The sequence below is a fragment of the Boleophthalmus pectinirostris genome, unplaced genomic scaffold (genome assembly GCF_026225935.1).
Source record: "Boleophthalmus pectinirostris isolate CB_2022bp ecotype Guang Dong unplaced genomic scaffold, ASM2622593v1 HiC_scaffold_4, whole genome shotgun sequence".
Classification (NCBI taxonomy): Eukaryota; Metazoa; Chordata; class Actinopteri; order Gobiiformes; family Gobiidae; genus Boleophthalmus; species Boleophthalmus pectinirostris.
Genome location: NW_026571353.1, coordinates 26528102 through 26552855, shown reverse-complemented (window position 1 = coordinate 26552855; position 24754 = coordinate 26528102). Strand labels below are relative to the sequence as shown.

Sequence of the window (24754 nt, the reverse complement as noted above, 5' to 3'; positions counted from 1 at the left end):
TTCATGAGCTCCTTTGGCACAGGAAGCTCGTGAGATTCCTTATTTTAAAAGATCCATGTTCCAGCAGTAAGTAGCTATGAACTGTATCTCACAATCCACTGTGCAGATCAAACTAAACATTTCTAAACACTATTGTACAAGTTATACACCGCAGCATATTAATCAAAATCTTTTGCATAAATAACTTTGACATTACTAAACTTTACAACATATAAACTGTAACGACTATAAAGCCACATCAGCCCATTTATTATAATGTGCTTAATGCAGTTTTGCGCACATTTGTTTATATTTTACAGAAACAGAACTTAAAAGCACATGGCTCATTTGCATAAACTTGCTTCTTGTGCTGGGCCAACAGGAGCCCACAGAAAAGACAAACAAGTGAAGTGAAATCAGAATTAAATATAAGCATTATATTGATATATATTTCATGAAAATATGTTATCGAGATATTGGCCATCCCTGCTCTACACAGATCTGTCCTGTAACTTGAACAATAAAAAGCAATAACATGCTTTGTCTGGAATGGAAAAAAGCATTTGACGGTCCCTCCACTAGAAAAGTTACACAATGTACCTTTAAAATTACATATTGACTTCTTAAAAGAGAAAAAACACACATTCTAATCCATAGTTTTATGTCTGTAGAAGGTGGTTTGTGTGTTCTGGTGCAGGCTTCAGTGTGTCCAGGAGGTGGTTGACGTGAGCTGTACACAGCCACCCGCAAAAAAAAAAAAAAAAAAAAATGTGTAGGAGGAGAAGACAGTGTGCCCATGTGACCGTCCCTCCGTAAATTGATTAATGAGGAACAGCTTCACGAGGAAAACAGAGCGGAGCACGCACAAATGTCCACGCACACACAAACCTGACATGCACACACTTCTGGAGCTAGATGGGCCTTGGCTCTGTGTGCAAGCTAACAGGTGGTGGGTTAGACACACACACGTCGACACACATGAACACACACGTACACACACATACGCACACTTCTTCTCAGGTGGTGCTGTGCGATCCATGCTGGGCGTTACTGTAGCGAAGCCAAGACATAAAACTCCACTGACAGACCAAAAGAACCCAGCCCTCCATTCTGGTGCCTGGAAAAAGTCTAGGTGCTTTTAGCGTCGGAGAAACCATGCTGATGTGGAGTCATTCTAAAATACTTACATTTTCATGGTTTTCAAGCTATAACAATAGTCCTCCATCACCATAGCAATTGAGCAAATCAATTCAAAATATTTTAACTTTTGAATGATGGAAGGTCCTAACAAAATCCTTCAAACCATTAACCTATGAATAGTTATGTTTAGGGATGCAGTGATACGATACTGGTGTCAAATATCGGTGGCGATATTGAGAATTTTGATGGATTGGATATCGGTTCCAAGATATCAGTCCAGTTGATATCCCATTTTGATATAAAAATTGATGTAATAAGATGATTTACTGGTCAATGTTGACCCAAAACACCCCGTAATATTGAACTTGTATTTTTTTAAAGTTGTTCTATAGTTATTTTAAATCAGGGGTCACCAAACTTTTTTCTCTGGGGGCCACATTATCGCTCCTGACTGTGATGAGGGGGCCTGGGTCACTCGTATAACAGAATTGTATGACCAGGACGAAGCAGATTATATTCTTTGAAAACCGCCACACTTTTTTTACATATTAGACAAACTGCACGGTCCTTACACTGAACAAAAAAATAACTGGTCGTCCACTGTTCTTGGAAAACTCTGCACTCTGTCAAGTTTTCGTATTTTAACACTCGCCATTTTGCTGTCCTTAACTGCACTACAGAACTCTGTGTGTGTTGACTGTCACTTGATCTCGAGCTTGTTAGGTGATGAAAATTTGGTGTCAAAGGTAAATACGCCATATAATTATTTAAAAATAAATATAAATACTTCATAGAAATATACATTTTTAATTGAAAAAATCAACAAAATACATCAACAAAATACAAGAGGCAGCTGTGTTATTATTTGCCATAAAGTAATAAAAAAATAAATAAAAATAGGCCATGGCAACTTTTGAAGGTTGCCTCATTGGGCCAGTTCAAGTGGTGGGGGGCAGAGGGGCTGGGGGTCCGGTCAAAGGGGGGTGGAGGGCTGGAGTGGGGCCGGAGTTGGGCCTTAGTTTGATGACCCTTGTTTAAATGATAAATGCCAGTTATAAAACATTTGGATCATTGTTTATAATATGTAATTTGTGTTTAATCTGAATAAATTATATTATCATTCTCTGCCCTGGTATCGGTTGATAGTATCGAGTACCAGTATCAGTATCAGTATCAAAACTGATGCAGGTTTGATGCATCCCTCGTTCTGTTTCTGTAGTAGGACTGGTCAAAATGCAGGTATATTAGCATTATACCTAAAATCTTCAACTTGACATAAACTGGTTCAAAAGTTGAACATCTTTTGTAATCAGGCAAAAATAAACCTTTCACTATTAGTTACAAACAGTTGTGACATTATTCAGCTTATTAAAGTGATAAATGATAGAAACAGCTCTTTGCCTTTAGAGCAATGCCCCCTGTGGGATTTTGAAATGATTTAATTCCACAATGTGAACGTAATCTATTAAGTGCATGTTAAATGTTCATTATCCCGCTCGTGTCTCTCCAGCCTTCTAAACATTGGCTGATTTGTGTTTTTTGGAATATCTCATGGAGGGTGAAGAGAGGTTCTTGGAGCTTGTTGTGTTATGTTGAAATAACAGTCACGCTAAGGTGGACTCATCATCTGGCACCGTCGTCTTACAGTAAATTATGAAGGTTTATTGTTCTTTTAAAGTGAAAATATGTTGCTAATTTGACCTTCTTAGCCATGGTTTCCCCCGACATAAGATACTCTGAGGCCACGTCCACACGGCAACGCTCCTGGATTAAATTTTTTTTTTTTGCGGGTTGAAAAAAATTCACGTCCACAAGCGTCGGATTAATAAATATTCACATCCACATGACAACAGAGCACTGAGTGAAAACAATGTAATACATTTGCCACACCTGTATGTGGTGCTGTATACAGGATACTGCCAGAGCCACTGGATACACAATACTACAAACAGCGCATGCGCATAAAGTCCTTCCTGCGCAGGGTTCTCATGTGGCGATGACGGGGTCGTGACGTCATCGTTTTCTAAAAGCTGCGGTTTGCTTGTCCACACGACAACGCAATGTTCTCAGATTTCTCCACTCTGAAACCCTTTTTCAAAAAACACTGTTTTCATCCACCTGAAACGCCGTGTTGACGAAAGGCCAAAACGAATAAAAACTTCACCGTTTCGACCAAAAACTGTTGCCATGTGGACACCACCTTAGTTGTATTTTGAATCATTTGGGCATTTTGAGTAATCCTGTATGTTCTGATCATACTTGTTACAAGCGTTACAAGTTGTTTAAGATCAACCTTTTGGACTACACTGAAAAAAAAAAAATAAAAGATTATGTGTGTGATAGATCACTAAATACCAGAAGAAAGCATACAATTTTTTTCTTTAAAGGTCCTATAGTACACAAAATTGACCCTTGAGCTTTTAGACATGTTAGATCATCGTTACCACCTCAGAAACATACGTTGAGTTGTGTTTTGTTTCATTCACACACTTTCTCTTTTTTAGCTCTTTTTACCTTTTGAGATTGACATTTCCAGGTCTGAAATTATCCAAATGATTCTAGTGAAGGCGTATGGAGTTTAAAAACACAGTGGAGCACTTCCTGTGTTCTGATATAACATCACAAGTTGGGACAGAGTGTTTTCCATTTGAGAGAAGTACTCGGTTTTTGAAAATGCAGGGTTTGTGTGTCAAACATGTGCAGATGTAACAAACTCCAGGTATGTTTTTGATGAAGAAACAACATTATAACATCAATCACTAAACAGGATAATAAAAGACCTATAATTTTCTCTTTACCAAGGCGTATCCACCATTTTACGCTCTTCTCTTTTCTTGGACGTGAGTGGTGTTGACGTTTAGTTGGATTACATTGTTTATAATGTGGCCATATTATTATAGTTACTTCACTGTGATCCTATCCATCTGATGTCACTGGGCTTTACTGTCCAACTCGTCTTGCCAATATTTAGTTTCTATGTTTTATACAACTCGGCTTAGATCATCTGAATGCTATTAGCTGTCCGGTTTACAGGATGGGTGGGTGGCACAATTATTTTCAGTGTTTTGCTTGTGTTTCCAAAAACACATGAGATGATCAGAAGTGTTTACTTTATGGCAATGTTTGTGATTGGCAGTTAAAAAAATAATAAAATCTAGACCCAAACAAGCATTACCAATATGTTGTTGTAATTTTAAAAGGAGTCCGTATTATAATATCCATACTATAAAGCTGTTTTCTTCATTATAAACATACCTGGAGTTGTGTTTTGTTTCATTCACAAGTTTAACACACAAACCCTGCAAATTCTTCTCTCAAACTGAAAACACGCTGTTCCACTTTCTGACATCATGTGGTAATACAGGAAGTGCTCCACTGTGTTTTTAAACTCCATAAACCTTCAATAGAATAGTTTGGATAAGTTTCAGACCTGGAATTGCAAATTTTTACTGAACTTAAAGGTAAGAGTAAGTAAGTAAGTCTTTATTTATATAGCGCTTTTCACAGACATATGTCACAAAGACGCTTTACAGAGCATTTTTCATAAATTCATTATTCTTTTTTTCTCCATATCCAGTGGTGGTAAGCTATTATTCTAGCTACAGCTGCCCTAGGGCACACTGACGGAAGCAAGGCTGCCATGCCAATCGGTGCCATCAGACCCTCCGACCACCACTATCACTCATGCACACACCACTTTCATACTAGGCAATGTGGGTGAAGTGTCTTGCCCAAGGACACAATGACAGTTTTTTTGTGACTGGTGCCCCCCTGTGGCACCTGATTTTCCTCTGTGGTCTCCCATCCAAGCACTAACCAGGCCCGGCCTTGTTTAGCTTCTGAGATCTGACGGGATCAGGTTTTGACAAGCCAGTATGGCCACACAAAAAAGGTAGCCGTCAACTTGAAAACTACCACTACATGACATCACAAGGTGGAATAGAGCATTTTGAGCTTTGGCAATATAGATGAAAAAATAATCTGAGTGAATGAAACAAAATAAATGGCATTATAACATGGCTTCAAGCTTACAAGAATCAAAAATATATATATACAATGAATTGGTTATGAAGCCAAAAGTACGGACAAAAGTGGAAAAATGCAAACGAAGACAGCTGATAAAGAAGGGAAACTATGTGAAGAAATAGTCGTAAGTTTAGCCTTTGTCAACACTATATAGGCCTTCCTCAAAAATTTAATGAATTATCCATGCTAGAATTTCTACATCTTTGAACTGCCTGAACAGCGAGTCCTTCTACATTCTGTTCCAACCAGAAGGATCTGGAATCGGACCATAGAACATGAAAAGCCTCTGTCCAAACTTGGTCCAACCACAGCGGCTAATTTGTAGCAACGGTCTCTCAAATGTGGAAAACATCTCCTCTCAAAAAATCTTGTATCATTCAAAAGAAAATTGTAACTTATTTTTCCTGAGATATGTAATAACAGGTATCGTTTCTCAGTCCTCTTTGTTTTTGCCAGAAACTGAACATGCATCTCTCTGATTGGTTAATTCACCTGTCAATCACTCCCTCTGGAAATAGGGCTACAGGATACACTTCATGACTCATTTGTCTTCATAAAGTTTCATGCGGTTCTGCTTGGCCAGGTCATTTAAACTGTAGAACTGTGATATGAACTGCTGAGAGATTTTTTGATTAGTCTTTTTATTAACCTGAAGTAAAATATATTTCCTTTATATCACTGCAGGATTCTAAACTATTTTCCGTACGACATCTGTGTGTGCTGTGTCCCGGGCAGCTCTTGTTTGACTCAGTGAGCCCCATATTGCTCCAGTCCTGCTCATGTGATCCTGCAGAGCTCCATTTATACTCCACTTATGGCCTGTTCCAGCTCTGCCACAGACACACACGCTCTCTCTCCTCATGTGTCGATGCCTATTAAGCTTGTTTATGACGCTTGAAATGAGCATTTTCTATGGTATTTTTGTCTCACATTCACACCATTTAAAAAAAAAATCCCTTAACATGTGTGTTACTGTGTTCCTGGATACAAGGTAGATACAGTATGTTCAAATCAAATATTGTTTTTTTTTTATTGTAATGCTGATTTATTCTTAATTACAAAAACATTAGGCGTGATGGCCAAGCTGTTTACGTTATAATTTGGTGTTTTGGTTCTCGAGACGATTATCCAATTAGAAAGCAGAATGAGCCTCGCAAGAGTCTCATTTGGGTTGCCAGTTCCAATGCTGAAAAAAAATGAACATAAAAAAATAATTCTTACCTGGAACTTCACTACCTAAACCCCAGCACCAGCAGCCAATCATTAACCAGTGCTAGTGCAGCCTTTGCTGCTCAGTGACTTAATTTTTTTTAGTATTTATCAAAGATGGTATCATATTTATTTTTGCTTTTGCCTTCCAACACTTTTTAAAATGGCACTTAGGCTACTTTTATATGATGATGGTCTGAACAGAAAAAGCAAAAGTGGTGTCGCGTCTTCTCTTTTTATTCCATGTTTAGACGAGTGTTTTTGGGAGGAAATCTGCGTGCATACGGTGACGCAAAAGTGTGTGGAATTCGATTGGGTATGCATGTCAGGCGGCTCGTGGTGACACTAGGTGGTGATATATGTGACGTAAACACGTACGCAACATGAGCAGATCTGACCAGAGTTTTGCGTCTTGGGCAGTGTAGACAGAAATGCTACGGCTGGAACGTATTCAACTTTTCCACTCTGTAGGGTGGTTTCAGATTTTTGCGTTTTTAAGCCTCAAAAACGCCATCACCATTTAAACGAAAGGCACTTCCTGATAAAATATTTTGTAGTTTTTACCCATAAGTGTTCTCATTTAAACAGACCCTTATCTTCCACATGAGTCCGAGAATATACCGAGAATGAGAATAACTTGTATTTGTAGTCTGTATTTTGTTTATTTGAGATACCAGTACAGTCAAACACATTTCAGTTCCACACAAATTGACAATGCCGTACAATGCAGTAATGTACTTATGAGAGCTTATGAGAGTTCACAGTTTAAGAGACTGGCAACCAATGTTCAGTCGTGATTGTAGTTCCATTTTTAAAACTGTAAAAGCACAGGCTGCATACGGATCCATAAAAATAAAAAAATCCAGTTCCTCACTTGGCGTATCCCAGTTGCGGAGCCTCCCGTGCTGCAGTCTCCGGCCCATGCTGAGTGTGTAATGAGCGGAGCTTGAGTAAGATTAGGGCAGATACTGTTGCATTGGAGGGACTGGTTTCAGAGACTTTTGGTGGTAAAACGCACTCCAGGATCCCCACTGCTAGCCTCCTGTCATCTGTCACTGGGTTCACTCTCCACTGGTAATGCGCCACCAGGCCAACAATACCACCCATGGAGAGAGGGTTTTACACTGCAGACAGGGGGGTTGGTAAACTCGAGGAAAGCTCACGATGGAAAGGTTTGTGAAGATAAAAGGGAAAAAAGGTTGAGATGGATATTTTTTTTCACTTTCCCTTTTGAAAATTTTTGGAAATCACTCTAGTAATTTGTCAAATGATGCGCCGCTCTTTGGTGTGCATTAGCCTTTATGCTTCAGATAACATCACAACTAACCTATAGACACATACTGTAAACGCAGATGGGGATGGAGAGAGGGGAGAGACATTCACCCTATTGCTGAAGCCAGGAACTAATCTCAAAACAACAATTAATAAACCAAAATAAATACCAATTCCATGAAGAAGAGTTTATATTTATATATCTAGGCCGTCTCCATCCCAAAAGCCACACTTCAAATCAAATCAAATCAAACTTTATTTATAAAGCACTTTTCATACAAAATGCAACACAAAGTGCTTTACAGTGATTAAAAAGAAGTCCCGCATTTCCAACCACCCAACCACCCACCCACCAACCCAACCCCCGCACCCCCAACCCCACATAGTCAAACAACCCAAACACACAACATGCCAAAATACACACAGGGGTCAAATATATATTGTTGTGTGTTTATTTAAAAAAATAAAAAAATAAAAAAAATACTTTCAGGACATACATAAAAAATATGTAATATTTGATTTTTTTTTTTTCTCAAAATGATGCTGAATCATGTTATTAACCTTAGCGCTGTTCATAATCACGTACAGAACATAAATCATAGACTACAACACATGAACCAGGACTGAACCAGGTCTAAACCAGAACTAAACCAGGACTAAACCAGGACTAAAACAGGTGTAAACCAGGACTAAACCAGGTCTAAACCAGGTCTAAACCAGGACTAAACCAGGACTAAACCAGGTGTAAACCAGGACTAAACCAGGAGTAAACCAGGACTAAACCAGGACTAAAACAGGTCTAAACCAGGTCTAAACCAGATCTAAACTAGAAAAGCACTCAGAGAGCGCAGACCTCCGCCAAGGACTACCCCCATTTTTTATATAAATTGCAATAAAATCAGTCTTCTGGATCAGATCCGGATCAGCCTTTGGAATATGAAAGAGGATCCCATTGTCCATCCCTGAGTCAAATTTCATGGGGTTTGGTCAATAATCAACCGAGATATTGAGAAACAAAATTTTTGGCCCCATTTACCACAATGTTAACTAAAATTTCAAAGTGATCCAGAATCCAGGATTTCTTCCGGATCACCCCCAAAATGAAATCAGTTCTTCCTTTTCACATTTCCAACAAATCCTGAAAATTTCATCAAAATCGGTCCATAACTTTTTGAGTTATGTTGCTAACAGACAAAAAAACAAACAAACAGACAAACGCCGGCAAAATCATAACCAGGACTAAACCAGGACTAAAACAAGACTAAACCAGAACTGAACCAGGACTAAAACAGGACTAAACCACAACTGAACTAGGACTAAAACAGGACTAAATTAGGACTGAACCAGGACTAAAACCGGTTCTAAACCAGGACTAAAGAGAGAGAACCCTGAGCCCACACAGCAGAGTGTCTGCAAAGCGCTATCAGTCCATTCACCTGCGGTCACCCCACGATCTACGCTGGTGCACCTCCGGGCCCATCCTGACACTGTCTTGGTTCAGTTCTGGTTTAGTCCTGATTTAGACCCGGTTTAGTCCTGGTTTAGTCCTTGTTCAGTCCTAGTTTCAATCCTGGTTCATTCCTGGTCCCTCATGTGGCAGGTCACTATAGGACAGTACTGCGGATATCATGAGCCTATGCAGGTTGTTTTCACTTTGCCAACGGCTCCAGTTTGACATTTAAGTTATATCCATTTTATATTTGTTTTTTGTTTTTTTATACCTCACGTCAGGAGAAGTGGGTGGACGGTGTACCGCCACGTAGCACGCCCACTACACCCCTGTATCTAATAAAACATCCAGTATAAGTAACAGCATGCCATTCACTTTAACTCATTTTGATCAATTATTCATCATAATATTTTTACATATATATTCATGAAGAAGCTATTGAGTCATTAAAACAATGAATCACAATAATTGCTGACTGTAAATGAAGACTATTAATTAGATCCAGCACAAACGAACATCAGTGAGACACGCTCCACACTGAGGTCATTACTGAAGCAATTTACATTCAACCCATCAACACGACTTCATCTAGAACAGAAATACAAGTCTTTATACCGCAGTAGAACTAGAAATGTGCAGGATTTTATGAAACTTTTTACAAACTTAGCGCTATTTTCTGATCTGTATTATAACTTTGTTTCCTCATTACAAACAGGCCTGGAGTTGTGTTTTAACTCACAAATCCTGCATATTTAGGCTGAGTTCTTCTCTCAAACAGAAAACACTCTGCTCCAATTTTGCATAATATTGAAACTTTAAAACAGATATCTCCGTTTTGATAAATTTCTTAGTATTTATCAAGGATGAAATTTTATTTAGATGTGTTTGCTTTTGAAAACTATTCAAAGAGTAAACTGGAAGCCTCCGAACACCTTTGAAAATGCTACTTATCTGTTTTTGCAAATAAACTCTTAAATTTGTTAAAAACAATTAATTTAATATTAAACGATAAAATCTCTGCTAATTTAATTAACTAAATAAAAAAATTATTTGGTCAATCAAAAGGCATGTATGATTGAAAAAGGTACATTAAAATCATATTGTTTAATTAAGTACCTTTTAGTATAATTTGGTTAGTCAACAGAAATGTCTTTTGGTCTGGTCTGGTTTTGCTTGAATGTCTAGAATGTTCCACAATACAAATTGAACCTACAGTATCTATAATCAGGGAGACAAACAGGTTACAGCACTACACTACATTACAGATCAGATCTGTGGAGAGTCGCCACTATTCACAGATGGAATTATTGTATTTTTGAATCATAGATACACCCATATTTAATAAATGCTATATGGATGTGTTTAATGTCATACCATGGAACATTTCAGAGAAAGCATTAACATCTCCATGGAGACCAGCAGGTAGCAAACCCAACCAGAATAGAATACCACAATGCACCTTTAAACATCACCAATTACTTTTTTTTTTTTTAACTTTAGCAAGCAAAAACATTACATTGATGAAAAGTATGATGAATGTTGAGAAAATTTACACTGTTGCCTACTTGCTATAGTTGTCATTATTTTAATTAAGGCTGGGTTAAGAAGTTGCCGATCCGATACATAAGCCATGATATGATACATATCTCAAGATAGTTAGCTTTTGTTTCAATATGAGTCGATACGATATATTTCAAGTCAATTCGATATGCTTCAATAAAAATAAAGGCTAAATCAGGACTGTGATACTAAAACTCTTTGTTAAACAGCTCCTTGTGCAAAGTTAATATGAAACACAACCATTTTAATCATCAAAACAGTAAAAATGTCAACAAGTTTCCTTCCTCTAAACAAGCAACAGAAATGTAGCGCTGTAACAAAATAATTTAGTAAAAGCCATGATATTGTTACTGTATCATTCATATTAAACATTAAATATTTTTGCACTCCCCTAATTTTAATACTAAACACGATGTATGCAGATAGAAGATTGAAGTTAACCTATGGAAATTAGACTTGTAGGCGACCTTGCTCTTGTGATGTGGTTTCTTGGCCTCCCACTGAGCAGATGAGACAGGAAGCGATGGCGAGGAAAAAAGACAATGATGACCCAAATCAAAGAAAAGATGCAGCGGTTTGTGAGAGAGAGAGAAAAAAAAAAAAACTCAGAGAGAACAGGACAAAGATGAGAGGAGCAAGAGAGAGAAAGGGGGCTATCATCTGGAATCTATAATAAACCAGCGGGTATAGCATGAAAAGCCCATAATCACAACCATCAACAACATGGCATATTTCTTCTTCTCCTCCTCCATCTCTTTTGGGTTCTTGTGTCTCTGAAAAACCACCAGCCTCGCTCAATTTGCCTGAGCACTAAAGAGGGCATCTTTTTGTGAGTATGATGGTCGCATTATCAATACTGAGAGAAGCCAATGGAACAAATGGACTTCACTCGGGTCTGCCGCTGCTCTGACCAGTCTTCTGTTTTATGGCTGTTTGTGTTGCTTACTACCAACATTCAAAAAGCTTTTATTCGAGGATTTTAATTATTTTGTTATCGTGCACAGTGTTGCTTTTCTGTTGCGTCTGCCACCTGTTTTTCTCAATTGAAATGATAATGCTTTGTCTGGAATGTTCCACAGTATAGCATTAAATGTATTCACGTTAGGACTGAAAAATTGAATTGCGATTTCTTTGGCAGATATTGCGATTTCGATTTAATCAACTTCGCACATCAATTACTTGAGACGGGTGCGTTGGAGGAGAAGGAGCAGCCCAAGAACATAGAGAAAAATCCCGCACACCGTCTTGCTTGCAAATTGTGAGATTTATTAGGACAAACCGTGCAACGTTTCGGCACTAGGCCTTCATCAGGCAAACAGAACGAGAGCTCAGGTTGCCCTCTTCAATAGGGTGTGGCAAGAACCCAAGGGTGACAGGTCGTAAAGGAATAGTGTATCCAAAAGCAAAACATAATTCAGAAAACAAACACAATCAACATAAAGTGTAATAATAATAATAAGAAGAAGCAGAAGAAGAAGAAAAGAAGAAAGAAAAGAAGAAAAGAAAAATCACTGAATAATAATAGAAAAATAAAATAGAAGAGTATCTGAATACATATAGACATTGTATATATTCACCCAACTATGGAATAAGGCTATGGTGCCGTACACACATGTATATGCACAATGGATCTTAAAATCTAGCCCATGTACAGCCCAATAGAAGCAAGAGACATAATAATCAACACATGCTTACAAGAAAAGATTAAAGTCATCATTGAGACCTTTTGGAGCTAAACTTTAGCTCCAAAAGGTCGCCTAGTGCCAAAACATTGCACGGTCTGTCCTAATAAATCTCACAATTTGCCAGTAAAACGTGTGTGGAATTTTTCTCTATATCTTTTTTTTTTTTTTCAAATCAAGTTTTAGTGCGCATGAACATTTGCAAACATCACAGAAACTTACATCATACCAGAGTCCTTCACCGATGATTTGACGCTGGACCATTTGCCCACATTTGTTTACGGTTTACAGAAAATAAACTTAAAACCACATGGATAATTTGCATAAACTATAAGCACTGAAAAAGAACAGCTTGCTCCTTGTGTCCAAAATGCAGTTCAGCGTCTGTCGGACTAAAGGACACGACTCAGTGGAAAATATTGTTGGTGATGATGAGTCTGTTCTGTGTTTCTATTGCGTTGGAGATGGTTCATGTTAAACTTTACACAAACGTCAGGTTTAAACCCTCGCCTCCCAGCGTTGTGGTGGTGAATTACTTTGCCGCACAAAGACCTCGACGCAGACCCATAAATCAAAAACGACGGCGACAAGGCAACGGAGGCAGTGTGCGTCGATGCAGAACTATTCTTCGCCCTTAAAATTGAGCTTTAGGAGCACTGCAAAAAAAAAAAAACGTGACTTTGACGCTCCCAAAATCGTGTTGTCTAAGATCGTGATTTTCAGTCCAAAACGCTAGATCGTTCAGCCCTAATTCACCTTGCGTTTATTTAATTACAGGTGTTTTTATTTCTCATTCTTCCTTTGAGTGGGGTTGTCTCTTCATAGATCAGACCAGTAACATGGCCTGGTAGTGTCAACTTCTTGTCTCCATGGAGGTAAGTTCAAAGCAATATCTATGGAAACAAACAGGCAGTGGCCCCTTCATGACAAAAGTAACATACAGACAAAGTTATCATGCTGAAGTCTCCTCATAAATTGATACTACTGAAAAAAGTATTTTGCTTTAGCAGTACAAATATATTTGGTTCTAAAGTTATGCAATTTGTACTTTATTTTTTGACAAACCTGCATTTGAACTCAGAAAATATGAGTTTTTTCAATGACAAGAAAAGCAGCAAGTCTATTGTTGTTGCACCTATGGATTTTATAATAATAGATTTTTTTTATTTGCCAAAACTGTTTTTATGAACCATGGCATTAAAAAGTACACTGAATGATTTCCTCCATTTTATCCAATTCAGAATGACAAAGGCGGTTTAATAATGTGTTTAGACAGTTGTGCTTGTGTATATGAAAATACCTTCACATCCTTTCTCTTCCTCCTCTTCCTCCTCTTCCTCTCTTAAGCTGTGCCTGCTCAGTCGGTGATAAGCTCAGAGCAGGGACCGCCTCGACAAATTCACTTTACACTAACGCTAATGCGATTGGACCTCTCCGCTCTATGCTAAAGATGACATCTGTGGCTTTACAGTGAAATGAGGATGGAGATGGGAGGAGACGTTTTTAGATGATTTTTTTTTTTTAACCCTTTCTGTAACGGCAACAAATCAAATTTAAATCGACATTGGCGTTCAGTCTAATTGCCAAAAATATGATGGTTTATTTATTTATTTATTTATTTTTTTAATCGAGATGTCAACAGTCAATCTTCGGTTAGTACGAGGATGTGGTTTGGAGCAGTTTTCAGACGTTGGAGGAAGAAATTTGATTATTCTTGGTGTTAAATGGCATTGATTTAAAGTTAATATTGTTTATGTTCATGAAATAGACACTTAAAGGTCCTGTGGTCGAAAATTAATCTTGTCCCAGCACTGATGTATTGTAGAAGCAGCTCTTGAGGTCAGAACAAGCAAATAAATTAACCATTTCATTGTACGATAATCAGGAAGAGCTTGTCAGCATGCCAGTTGTTGTTAAGTTTACTGTGATATCAAAACTTCGCTCTGATCTTTGAGAGTTGTGAAAAGCACTTTGATACAGCTCATTTTAAGCCACTTTATTTACATTTTGAAAAGGAGAAATAAAATAAAATCGCAAATATAAATGGGTCAAAAAAAGTAGTCCTTTTTTACCGTATCGTCTAGCCATAATTTCTGTAAATGCTTTTGTCTACTTTAGTATCTTCATAGTCTGGCGTGGGATCAAATGGTGTGCTCTCGTGCTAATTCATTTAGGAGTTTGGCGTTTTCCTGGGGTGTTTTTGGCCCAGTGAGCAAGACGAGCATATAGCGACATCTGTTTCCGTGGATACCTAATGGCGATGTGTCACCCAAGTCAAATGCTCGCTCTGAGGGAAGCTCCCAATGTTATTAGCATCATGGTTATTTAGCCACCAGTTTCTCATTAGCTCCTCTGCTCTCCCCATGGAGCCAATTGGATTAGCATTCAGTTTATGCACTACATCCGTGTGCGGCGTGACATTTACTCCATTGGTTTTCTGGTGTTTCCATGTGTCACTGTGCTAGTACTCCAATCACCACTAGATTATTCATTTCCTTCATATATAGTTACTTAATTACTACTACATCTCAGTCGTTAGTCACTCACTCCATAGAGATGTCAAGAACCCTGTGGGGGCAGCAGTCTAAGCAGAGACGCTCAGACTTCCCTCACCCCAGAAACTTCCTCTGCAGCTTCTCAGTCGCCTTTGTGTCTCAGTCAAATGTCTTAGTGCAGTTTAACAGAGGGACTGGTCAGGGAGGGTCAGCAGATCTATGTCACGGCAATTTGGGAAAGAAGAAGAACCAAAAGTGTCCCACCTTTGTGGCCTGGAGCATCACAGAAATTCTCCAGAGGGAACAAGGTGAACGCAACAGAAAAGGTCTCACACTTACTCCACTTTTTTCCGTAAACTGATCCATTTAGCACGTAAAATGATCCATTCCCTCAAAGGATTTCCGCTGGAAGGCCACATTTGCTGCCACACACACGGTCAAAAGTTTTAGAACACCCTCATTTTTCCAGTTATTTATTGCAATTCAAGTCGTGCAAGTCCAATGAACAGCTTGGAATGGTACAAAGGTAAAAACTGAACAGCCAGAGGTTAAAAAAAGAGAGATAAAAGATACAAAACAAGTCCAAGCTCTGCCAAAACTACCTCAGGAAAAAAGAACAAGATGGTGAAGCTTGAAAACGTGTGTGTCCAGCACAGTCTCCAAACTTAAGCCTTATCGAGCTGGTTTGGGATGAACTGGACAGAAGAGTGAAAGCCAAGCAATCTACAAGTGCCACACATTTATGGGAACTTCTGCAACAAACTTTGGAAGAACTTTCTGAAGATTATTTGATTTCTGTTGTAAAAAGAAAGAGCCACGAGTGAGTTCAGCTGTTACATCTGCCAAAGGTGGACACTTTCATGAATCAAAAGTTTAGAATACATTTTGGTCAACAGTAAACAGTAAAAAATGGAAAAAGTGTGGTGTTCTAAAACTTGTAAAAAGCCTGTAGCATCTCAAATATCCATTGGTAGTCCCATAGTTTGCTCCTCGGCCAACCTTCCTGCAGGAAAAACAAACACACGAACAGACAACCTTCAAGTTCAAACCTATTATATTTTAATTACAAGTTTCATATTATGGGAGCAAGACTTGGATTAAAAGCTGGTGTGTGCCCCGTACCTTCATGCTATGCAACGTCCAGCCCCCGTTTTTCCATGTAGTTGCTTTAATCCTTTGTGTTTGGGCTTTACGGGTGAGGTGTGACTCTGTTATATTAAGATAACACCTCTCGGGAGGAACAAGCCGACATTATATTCCCCACATGTAACAGAATAACATGGTGATAATGTCCTTGTAAAGGTGCAGGAATGAGGCCAGAGGAACATTGCGCCCCTAAGAATCAGTGTTTACTATTTGCCATATGTGTTGAAATGCTCCGTCCTTGCCGAAGTTGCCATGGAGACAGGGGGTCAATGTCAGGTCGGAGTTTGCTGTCGAGACCACCCAGTCAAAAGGTTAAGAGTGATTGGGGTCAAGTATGTTTGTCCAGGGTTTGGGCCGTCTGGCTGGAAAACTTGTTTATAGTAGTTAGTTTTTTTTTTTACAATCATTTGGTCAAAGATTAGATATAGTGTGTTAGTGAGGTCAAGAAGAGTCCTTACAAATGTATAAGAAAAAAAAAATACAATTCATGTTTTATTCAGCATTAGAGTTGTTGTAGGAAGTAGGAATTTGCTTCAGATTTTGCGTAACTTTTATCCACTTTCAAAGGCAATAAATAAATTTCTGACTCTTATAGCACCATTTTCAAAAAAAAGCTTTTAGCTTTTTTATAGCAATATCGTAAAATGGTACAGACAAAAATATCAACTATACTATACTATATCTGTGTACATAATATGCATATATTTGTTGTTGTTTGCAGTGCAGGTACTGTGCAATTATTGCTTATAATGTACAGGAAATGAGAAGTCTGTATGTGTTCTTTGTTAATTTGGGACGTAGGAAAAAAGGGGTGGGGTTAAATAAGTATTTACTTCCTCCCACTTCTTTTTCGGACACAAGGAAAATTCGGCGTAATATTTATTTTGCCTGTTATTGTAGAATAGAAATAGTTACTTTTTATGTTATATCTATGTATTTACGTTTTTTAAAATTTATGTTCTATGTATTACTGTCCGAATAAACATTCATTCATTCATTTAACTTTTTTGTTAATAATATATGGATATATGTTTTTTTAGTCCTTCATGCCTTTCTGTCCAATATTAGAATTTCACAGTTTTATATTTCTGCAAAGATTTATTGTTCCAGTATAGTCGTTGTACCACCAAAACTCAACTAATTTTTGACTCTTATTTTTCTTACCAATATTTCACAATTTGCTTGATTCATGTTTTTCCGCTTCCTGTTATTCATGGGTTTTAAGGTATGGCAACCGTCCTCTGTAGTCATAGCAATTTAGATCAAAATATTGTCTTTTTTTTCCTCATAAAATAGTTGAAATCAGGAAGGAACTGCTTATCTGAAAGCTATGAATGTGATGCCATTTTGAAGAGCGTTGACCATTGAAATGATATCTTATTTTGTTTTGAATTGTGGCAACGGTACAAACTTTTATTATTCTGACTCCTATGGATACTTTGACCTTTCTACCCAACCAGCAGAGTTGTTGATAAAACCATTGGCCTTTCTATATATTTTTGGATTATTGTATTCCTGGAACTGTATTTGCAGTTTGTGGTATAAGATGAAGTAGACCGCTGCATGAACTCGGATTCTTGGAAGACGCAGAGTTTTTACAGAGATGAGATGGAGGATGACAAACTCTTTGGACATAGCTGTGGTTTTGATGTGGTTGTTTCGCTCTAATGGGGGACTGTTATGTCCCAGGGCAAGATACTACAACCACATACTCCTTTCTGTCGCCGCAGTATTTGGTTGGTTGTGATAGGAACAGCATCTGACTTCAAAAAAAAAAAAAAAGCCAAGTGATTAGTTTGCTGTTCTGATCCAGAGCAGACGCATTACGGTTTATTGACATCACGCTGGGGGTGTTCTACATGTATGTGTGTGGCACGATGTTCAGAACTTTCCATGGTGATACAATGCAAACATTAGCAGACTTTGAAGAGTTTTAAGATCGTCTAAAAACTCAAGAAAAAAAAAATACAAACTGGAATTTAAACAAGACATTTTCAAGTGCCTGTGATCAATTCGAGTGTTCTTGGCGAGCTGGCTTGTAACCGTAATGTTATTTGACTTGTTACGGGACTTGTTTAACAAAACGAATCAGCTCGTGTGTTGTAGTTCCAGCTAAGTCAGTTCTTTTTAGTCAGATTGTGTTAAAATAAAGCTCAGATTAAAGTCTAACAGAGCTTCAGACAGAGCAGCGCCTACAGTTAGCATCACACGCCCAGAGAAGACATCAGCTGCAAAGTATCAGTATAGCCCCCATGAACCAAGTTTGCATTGATGTTGTTCCTTTTTTGTGGTATTAAAATTTGCTTTGCAGTCTGAAAGTTGTAAAAACTTTTACGTTTATTTTCTGAAGAGTTTGTAAGAACTTAAATTTCAATTCAGCTGCCTCTTTTGTGTTTGTGAACAGCAGAAATTGGGTACAGGGCCGTAAGAAATACAAAAAGTGCAATTTGCTACATAAACAGTCGTAATTGGGTGTTTATTTTTGGATATTCGGAATCAGAAAGACAGGCATAGGCAAATATACATACTTAAAGGTGCTCTATAAAAATATGAAAAACAGATCTAGTTCATTTTAAAACATTTACAGAAGTCCAAACGTATTCCTCTCTTTCTTTATCAGCATGCTAATTACTCACCACGATGAGAGACCAGATCTTACAGAGACCAGAGTGGTTAAGCTAAAAACAACTAGTATGCCAATAGTGCACATTCTGATTCCCGGACAAGAAAATGCTTTATAATTATACGCAGACATCAAACAGTGGTCTTTTTTTCAACCTAAGGGCTGCTTTTACAAAAAACTATACTGGGGCATGACACATTTTGGTCAACATGGACAAAAATGGTAGCCTGATTCATCAGCCAGTTTCACTTCGTGGAAACTGTCTGACCTCACAGCATTAGGATTAGTTCGCTCAACGGTAGGCGGGTACATTTTTTATTTAACTAATCGCTGCTATTTGGTTGTAACGTATGTAATGCACCAAATCCCATAGGAAGAAAGGCAATAACATCTGTACCCTTGATAAAATTCACCAAACATTGTTCCGGCTTTAATTCCTCGAACTTGGGAACGGTTGCCAACACAGAATGTATGGCTTCATCTACATCCATCTTGACCGCTTTGTTTACAAAAGGGACCCAGACATTTGCTTAAGTTTGACGTCATGGCTTCACAGCTCTTCGGTGATTGGTCGGTGTGCGGTCTGCAGCTTCCGAGGTTCTTGCAAACGGTCTAATGTATTCCGATTCCTGATCTAGTCGCTGGAGAGAAATGAAATTGAGAGGACGCACTAGGTGGCGTCATCCTGGCTACAAAAATGATCCCTTGGTGAATTAAACAAAACACAAGTCCGTATAGGTTTTATAATGATGTTTCATGCATACAATATTACTTCATGGTTAAAGGTCCTTGTGTCCTTGACTCTTCTGAACTTTTAGCCATGTTATAACTTGGTGACCTCACCAAAAACATACCTGGAGTTGTGTTTTTTTTCATTCATACATGTTTGAGTAACCCTTTATTATTAGTCTGTCTACATCTAACAAAAAAGCTCAAAATGCTCTGTTCCACTTTGTGATGTCATGAAACACTCATTTTCAAGTTGCAGCTACCTTTTGTTTCATAGATGCTGGAAGTTGCAGGGCTGAAATTATCCAAATGAATCTAGTGATTGTGTATGGAGTTTAACTTCCTGTATTACCACATGACATCACAAGGTGGAACGGAGTACTTTCTATTTGAGATCTCTACCCAAATATGCAGGATTTTCATGTTAAACGTGTGAATAAAACAAAACACAACTCCAGCTATGTTTTTGATGAGGAAACATTTTAACACATCAGAAAAAAGCGTAACATGGGCTGTTTAAAAAAACAACAACAAAAAGTCAAGTTTTGCATTTGACATTTCGCAGTGTGACTTTTTTGTAGTTTAAATCTCCTAAAAATAAACTTCCCAAGTGGACATGATAGATCTATAACAGCACTGTAGTCTCCTTCTTTCTATCATCGATCATCTCCCTGTCCACTCCTCTGTCAGCCCAGGGCCCAGCGTGTGTCCATTGATTAAACACCGCGTAGCCCACTCGAAACTGGTGCACCAAATGAAGCCCGTCTACCCCACTGTGAACTGCAGAGGCCACCAGCGAGCAAGCACCATCCCGCAATCGGAAACAACTCATTTATTCTCAACAGGAAGCAACTTATGAGGCAAATTCTGCATAATTAAAGCACGCCTGTGTAATTGAAGAAAGCAGCGATGTCATGGCAACGTGGAAATGGCTCAGATTTACTTGCAGGATTGGTGTTTGAAATTTGACTTTGGCTGTGTCCGAATGTCCAGCCTAGCCCCTAAGCCCTCATTCACTACATAGACCTACAATATTTAGGGGTATATATAGTGCACTCACTCACTAAGCAGAGAGTGGGCGCGCAGCTCACTACATTCAGGTCACGTAACTCTGGTGTCTGGGTGAAAAAGAAGTCAGCTAAACTCAGATAAAACTTCATTTCTGTAAAAAATAATGATCAAATCAGACTGACACACAAGTATATTTGGACTAATAATAATCATCCAAGTTTTTCATGCTGGATGAGATGCGAACAGGCTGGATTATTAGATTTTTGTCTGAGATGTGGAAGTTATCGATCTTTACCAGTGTTTTATTCATAATCAGGATCAACAGTGTAATAAACCAGCACTTCTATCTGCTTCCTTCACAAATGTGTCCTGTTATCTATCTAATCTACCTTATTTTTCGGACTATGAGTCACACTTTTTTTCATGGTTTGGGTGGTCCTGCGACTTATACTCTGGTGCGACTTATATATTAAAATTTTCACACTGAGAGCCATGAGAGGGCGCTTTAGGTTTGTGTGCCACTGTCCTGTACCACTATCTCTTTGCTCTACTCTGCAGGTCTCCTACAGAAAGAGCCACTGTCCTGTTTGTATCATGTCAGTTGATTGCACCATTACTTCTGTACCACTGATTTATTTATTTTTTTTATTTAAACAAATTTATAAAGACAACTCAGAAGACTGAACATAAATGCCTCCAAAAAGAAAATCATATTTTGCTAATTACAAGCTGCAAGTAGCAAAATATGCAGTGGAAAACAGTAATCAAGCAGCAGAAAGAAAGTTTGGAGTTGGGAGTGAGTAACTTGTGTGCCATGCAACTTTCTTGGAAGCCATTGGCTAGTTCGACAAAGTATGGACTGACAACCAAAACCATCCTGTCAGGATTCAGAAAGGCCGGAATAATTTCAACTGGAAGTGATGCTGAGTCTGACGACAGCTACGCAGAACAGGAAGCAGCGCTCCGTTTACCTCCGGTGGTCGCAAAGTTGCTCAGAAGTGACATCGAGGATGAAGAATTCAATGGATTTAGTGATTTGGAATGAGATGGAGAGTTTGATAAACTTGTTCTGTTATGTTGTTTATTCTATAATTATATGAATAGCTGTTTGTTTGTGACGTTAACAGCCTGTTGTTAACCTGTCTTTCAAGATGAAATGTCGGTTCCCCCAAAAAGTGCAACTTATATGTTTTTTTCTTCTTCATTACACATTACTTTCAGCCCAGGGACAAAAGTTAAAAGGTAGCTGTTAACGTCAAAATTATCGCTTCATGAAATCACAAGGTGGAGAAGATCATTAGTGAAACATGTGTGAATGAAACAAAACACAACTTGGGGTAAGTTTTTGATGAGGTAATCACATTCTAACATGGCTTAAAACTCACAAGAGTCAAATTTGTGTAATAGGACCTTTAATAATTTAATTTAGAGTTTCTAGTTAGGCCTCCCTGTTGTCATTCCATTCTCTGCTCTGTTTCGTGGTCTTTCTCTTCATATCCATTAGCCTAATGAACAGACTCTGGTCACGGCCACTGGGACTGGACCGTCTTAAGTGTGAGTGGTTGTGTTTCCAAGGGGCGCCCGCATGCTCTTTTGGTTTTGACAGTGCGAGTGGGCAGAGGCGAGCGCGTTGGTAAGCTCTCATTAAAATAGATGGCAGTAATCAAAGGAAGAAGCAATTAAGCAAGGCTGAGTGGGTGGAGAGAGCTTGTGTGATTCGGTGTACAGTGTCAGGACTATCGGTAAACACAGGCAGATTTGGGCTTCTCGTTTGTGGACAGGAGTTACGAGGTGCAGACTGAAGGGGCGTGGTCACCTCCATCGATCACAGAGCTCCTCTGGACAGTAGTCACATATTATCCTACCGCTGCCAGCTGGATTATTTGCTTTCCAACCAAAAAAGTTTGAACTCTTTTCTGCTTTTATGTCATCATAAAAAAAAAAAATAATAATAATAAAAAAAAGATTACTTTCCTGTTTTGTGGTTCCTCTCAAAAACGCTCGCATATGTTTTTTTTTTTGTTTTTTTTTAAATTGAGAATAAACTCCTCAACTCCTAATCACACACATTCAAATTTATTTATTCATTCTTAATATATGACTAATTTCTACCTTATTATTTACCTTACCTTATTTTTTTTATCCTTTTATTATAAAGTAAATGTAGTGTTTACTTTACTTGGCTCATTGCTAAAAAATATTTTTGACTACCTCTCAAACATGTGAATAATTAGAAAAAAGTTAGAAAACCAAGTGTAAGAACACTTAGCCTTTGTATTTGACATCTGACAAAAAATACTTTTGAATGTCAAAATGTATCAGATACCAGGTTCAGAAATAAAATATCAGGAAAAAATCTAATTTTGGAGATATGCCAAACCAGAATATTGAGCAAACTGTCTAATAAAACTATTTACAAAGACTGCAAAAACTTGCAGAGATTTTTTTTTTTTTTTTCAGAATAAATATATAAAGTGATATTTTGGTATTAATTTTACAACCCCTTGATGTTTTGTGCTTTGCTTGAACCTGAACTAAGACATTAAGAGGCACAAATTAGCACACTGGATTGTCATAATATTGAAGGGATTCAACTTCCTCTTGTAGATGCTACCATGCTAATTTTTCATTCTTCTGAAGCCCACGATTGAATATTATCATTATATGAGTGGTGTGTGGTCAGGGCAATCAGGCAAGCAGTGGTTGCCCAATAAAATCTAAAATCAGTGCTTGTCAAAAGTATTATTAAATAGTTTTGAATTATATCCAAAGAATCCCATTTTCCCTTCACTTCAGTTTGTTTGGAACATGGCTGCAGTCAAGGTGTCCTCAGGTGTCCTGTGTTGTTAGTAACTCTTCATGAATTTACATTTTCTGTAGTAAGTGTATTACGCATCTGTAGAGCTGTCATTAGTTTGTTTAAAAAGACAAATCTGATGCACTGAAGATAGTCTGTAGGATAGTCGACTTAACGCACACTGCCACTGTCGCCTTGTCACCGTCGTTTTTGATTTATGGGTCTGCGTCGAGGTCTATGTGCTACTAAGTAATTCACCGCCACGCTAGGAGGCAAGAACATATGTCCATTTATATATATGATTTATGTGTATGACCTGCAGACCTATAATCTCTGAAAAGTTTAACGAACCATCTACAATGTGATAGAAGCACAGAACAGACTCACCATTAGCAGAACACCACTCTGTCACAGAAAGAACACTCATATTCCACTGAGTTGTGTCCTTTTTAAGTCCGACAGAAGCTGAACCGCATCAGAGGCACAAGGAGCGAGTTGTTTTTAAAAAAATAGCGTTTACAGTTTATGCAAATTAACCATGTGGTTTATAAGTTTTTCTGTAAAACGTAAACAAATGTGCGCAAAGCTGCATTAAACTCATTATTACTCATTGTATAAGAGAGGACCAATCACAGCCCTTATTGTTTGCGTCGCTTCCCCTGCTGTCTGCCTTGTTTCAAAGCGTAGTTAGAAAATTTCAGAGGTGCATGTCGGTCGACGCAGATGCTCTGTGTAGGGTTCAGACGATTTGACGCTGGACCATAAATTGAGCTTGACAATGACACATCAGCACTCAGAGAACGGGGCAGTGCTGATACCTTTATCGATGGATCACTATGAATATCGATCCATACTGTGTCATTTTGAGTGCTCCGTCCATTAAGTTTTTTGTCAATATATTGTCCTCCCCTGCTAAAACCTGACACTTTGCAGCTGATGTCATCAACAGTCCCTGGGGCTGTGAAACTAACTGAAAGCACTACTCTGTTAGAAGCTCTGTTACTCAGCTAGTCATTAGTCTGAGCCAAAAAGAGCGGACTTCATTGCAACTACAGCAGGTGAACAGCTGATTTGTGAACTTAAACAAGTTGCTCACACAAAAAATTTGTGACTCACTCTCACTTTTGTAGTACAATAACCCTAAATAGGACCATGAACACTTGTATTTATCACAGGCTCTTGAAAATACGCTGTTTAAATCCATTTTGTGTTTTTCCTTTAGTTTTCAGACAATCTTGACACTTTTTTGCCAGTCTTTGCTAATGTGTGCATTGAGTCACCAGTGTAACCCATGAACATTCTGCCAATAGAGATACAACTAGAACACCCACGAGCATTTATAATGTCACAGCGAAATATCAGCGGATTGTAAGACTCTCTGACAGAAAACAGACAGTGTGTGACAGTAAGAAACAGTTTTACACTGAGCTTTTACTCTTGCCGGTGTTATTTATGTGTAGCCATGGGTCAGACAGGTGAAGCTTCTTTCTGCTCTTAAACACACACACAAAGTGACTACCCCTGCACCCGGGCCCTGGCTGCTATCACCATCTACCACAGGGCACTGCTCATCCTCTGCTTGACTTATTTATTGTGTTATGGCGGCAGCGCTGAGAAAGATAGGGCCCTGGCATC

The 24754-nt window shown here is 38.4% G+C and overlaps 1 protein-coding gene and 1 pseudogene across 1 annotated transcript in view; one reads left to right on the top strand and one right to left on the bottom strand.

Annotated features, from left to right (window-relative positions):
• LOC110172105 (F-box and leucine-rich repeat protein 17) overlaps window positions 1-24754 on the top strand; it is a 542271-nt gene that overhangs the window by 321130 nt on the left and 196387 nt on the right. The window lies entirely within an intron of this gene.
• Window positions 4888-5006, bottom strand: LOC129411386 (5S ribosomal RNA; annotated as a pseudogene).